This window comes from Benincasa hispida, chromosome 2 (assembly GCF_009727055.1).
Source record: "Benincasa hispida cultivar B227 chromosome 2, ASM972705v1, whole genome shotgun sequence".
NCBI classification, from domain to species: Eukaryota; Viridiplantae; Streptophyta; class Magnoliopsida; order Cucurbitales; family Cucurbitaceae; genus Benincasa; species Benincasa hispida.
Window position 1 is genome coordinate 15,937,060 of NC_052350.1, and position 4,121 is coordinate 15,941,180.

Genomic DNA, 4,121 nt, shown 5'->3' on the forward strand with positions numbered 1-4,121 from the left:
GAACAAAAGCAAGATCGTTTCAAATTCATTGTGACAGAATTACAAAGCATTCACAAACGTACATACAAGTTATGCATTTCAGAACAAATTACGACATGCTTTTAACAATAAATACACAGGAACGAGAGACTTACCTTTGAAGAACTTTTCTTCTGTTTTTCTCTCACTCTCGTCAAGAACTGGGACCAGCAACTCTCGTCGTCGTTGCAATCGTCTACCCAAATCTCTTGTTGTTGCTCAACAAACGAATAGAATTCTCCACAAACAAGCAGCAACTGGGACACCATACTCAATGACCTTGGTATTCTCGGAGTGAGAATCCAGGAAGTGTGGGCTCTGTTGGATTTGGTAGAGGGAAGAAGGAAACAACGATTGTATTCAACGACCAAGCAAGTGGGAGAAGTTTATGTCTATCGTATAGATTTGTGCTTGATCGTTTAGAAAAGGTGCACGATCGTTTAGGAAAACTGGCTTGATCGTTTACACGATCGTTTATTGAAGCTCGCTTAGGTGCGTGATCGCTTAATAAAAACAACACGATCGTTTAGACAAATGCGCGTGTACACGATCGTTTAATCAAAACTTGAAGCTGTCATGTAGGCTCTCGCGAGCTAAACGATAGGTAGTGTACAACCAATGAAGCTATACTACGATTCTCTCCAAAAATGAAAACAATTTTCATTTTACCCTTTCAGTTATGAAAACTGAATACAACCTCCCACTTTCACACACGGTTATGGAAAAACTACCAACAATTATCTCATAATTGTTTTAATTATAAATAAATATAATAACTAACTTATCATATTATATTTATAACCTATAGTTTTAATATCACATCATATGCAACATTTAAACCATAGTTTTTTTCTCCTTTACTTGATATAAATCATATTTATATCATTTTCCTCCCATTAATGTATCTTATACATCATGTCAACTACATCATATATAATTGAACCAGTTTAATCATATCATAAATAATCAAACCTCTTGTCAATTTGAATATTTCAAACTGACCCAAAAACTGATTCTCATCTTGAATCCATTGAGCTACTAAGGGAACCTTATGGATCTGTAGCTTGAAGTTCCAACGGTACGTGAATAGCTTACAAAACTCTTTAACCACGAGATCCACCATCCGTTAACTATCAGGTACTCCACTAAAAACCGACAGCTGCACTTTTCTCACTACAGATATATTTCTATGTCCATCTGATATAACCAGTCAACAGTACAATAACCCTTCATAGATGCTCATAAATACAGTTGGGCCAATTTACTGTTTTGCCCCTTTAGTTACATTTAACTCCTTAGGTACCACTGATCCCTCAATGAACAATACATCATAGTCCCATTATGAGTGGACATCTCTCAGGCCATGAGAAGGTTTGTGACGTCACATCAAGCCCCAAAATCAGCCCTCAAGGGAGCAATCTATCTACTTACCCCTACTTCAGAACAAGAGTGAATTCCATCTTGTGTAGCTGAGTTCCCAACTCCCCAATCAGATCAATCCCCAAAGTAGTAGGTTTGAGTCGGCAATCTAGCCACTCGCACCCATGCAAATCAAAAGACTGCCTTCAAAGGCAAGAGTTCCTAACTCACTCAGGATTAAGGTCATGTTACCTATGGTTATCCTAGTGATGTGAAGTCTCTGTCATGAACGACGTTATATAACGAGACTAAACACTTCGTGGTCCGATCTTATACAAACTCCTTTATATAGGACACCCCCACTCGCATGTCTCCATATGAATGATTAGGATCAGACCATCTGTAGCACGTCACAACACTTATAACTATCTACAAAACGTGTCGCATTCGTGGTGTCACCAGGATAAGTTTCCCTTTTATATCCATATACTATAAACCATTTTGGTTATCACTTAAGACATGATCTACTTGTATGTCTCCACATACATGCTTAAGTTACAATGACAACCAGGGATCTTAGTTTATTGGTTTGTGGTAAAGCAAATAAAACATCTCATGTTTCATACAATAATGAAGAAAATATTTCATATTATTACATCACAAGCGTTTGTTCAATACGTGTGTTTACAAACTACAGGACCCAACGAGATTTTAGGGCATCAACCCTAACACTTCACAAGTAGGAGTTCACAACTCAATCATAATTCAGGTCATGTCACCTATGGTCATCTTTGTGAAATGTAAGTCTATACTATTAATGGTGTTATATAATGAGACTATTCATTTCATGGTCTAGTCTTATACAAACCTTTTTGTATAGAGCACACCCACTCACATGTCTCTACATGAATGACTAGGATCATATCATTTGAATAACTTTATAACAATTGTAACATTTACAAAGTCGGTCATATTAATAGTGTCACCAAGATACGATACCCAGCCTTATCCATCTACTACAAACCATTTAGGTTATCACTAAAACACGATTCATCTATATATCTATACATACATGTTCAAGCTACAAAAGATAACCTTGGAGGTTTGTTTATTAATTTTGTGGGTTAATGCTGCTAAATGTTGAATAAAATACATCAGATTTTGTTAAGTAAATAAACTGATTGTACAATATAATAAACTACGAGACCCACAAGATTTAGGGCATCAACCCCAACAGGATGCAATTACACTAAGATATTTAATTGATTTAACGGTGTATGAAAATCTAGACATGCATCTTATGGATATAGTCACAACATATTTATATGGGTCTCTTGATAATGATATTTATATGAGAATCCCAGAAGGATTTATGGTACCTAAAACATATAAATCAAATTCTCAGAAATTGTATTCATAAAGATCACTATATGGACTGAAATAATTAGGATGGATGTGATACAATCGCCTTAGTGGATATTTGTTGATTTTATGTCCTAAAACTCGTGGTTTGTAAACAATATCTGTGTGTTTTTATAATGAAATCACAGTCAAGATTTGCAATTATAAATGTACATTGTTGGATGTTATGTCCTAAAACCCGTGGTTTGTAAACAATAAACATATTCTATTTTATAATAAAGTTGTTGTCGAGGTTTATTTAGTAAAGATGTTATTGAATATGTGAATTGCATTTAAGAACCCTAAATCCAATAAACTAAGAACCCATGGCTATAACATGAATACTTGAACTATATGTGGAGACATAAAAGTGGATCAAGTTCGAGTAAATAGCCAATACGGTCTATACTATAAGAATAAAATTAGGTACCTTATCTTGGGAACACTATGGATGCGACCGACTTTGTATTTGTTACAAACGATGTGATCCTAAATTGTTCATGTAAAGATATACAAGTGGGAGCGTCCTATCAATGAGTTTGCATAAGACCAGACCACAAAATAGTCATTTTTACTTTATAACATCGTTTACTGTTAAGACTTACTATTTCAATACAATGACCTAGGTAACTCGATCTTAATCCTGAGTTAATTATGAACTTCTATTCATTCCGGATTATCCTTTAATCTGAATGGGTGAGAGTGGCCTGAGTTCGCTAACTCATTAAGCCTACCATTTAGGGTAAGACTAGGTAGATAACTGGAGACATAGTCCTGCAAGATGGAACTCACTCCTATCTGATTTTAGGGATAATAGATAGGTTGTTCTCTTAAGTGCTGAATCTGAGTCTTGAACAAGAGAGCCCACCCTCTCATTGCCCCGAGAGGGACTTGGTTTGGTGGTTGGACCACAAATCAACTTTTCATTAAAGAATCAGTGAGACTTAAGGAACAAGACGTAATTACAGGGGTAAAACGATAATTTTGACCCAACTGTAATTACAAACAACCTGTGAATTTTGGCTTACTAATAATGGTTATATCGGGTGGACAGAAATATACATATAGTGAGGAGAGTGTAGTTATTGTGCTAGTGGAGTGTCTCGGTAGTTAATGAATGTTGGTTAACTAGGTTAAAGAGTTTAGCCGGTTAATCTCGAATCGTTGGAGCTCATGATCTGTAGGTCCATTAGGTCTCTCTACTAGCTCACATCGAACTAAACCTTAGAACAGTGTGATGAGAAAATTTAAAACATTCAAATCCAGTTTAGGAAGTAAGCATTAATTATATTTGATACACTTAACGTCTTATCGTTATTACAAAGAGAGTTGGAAATATTTAA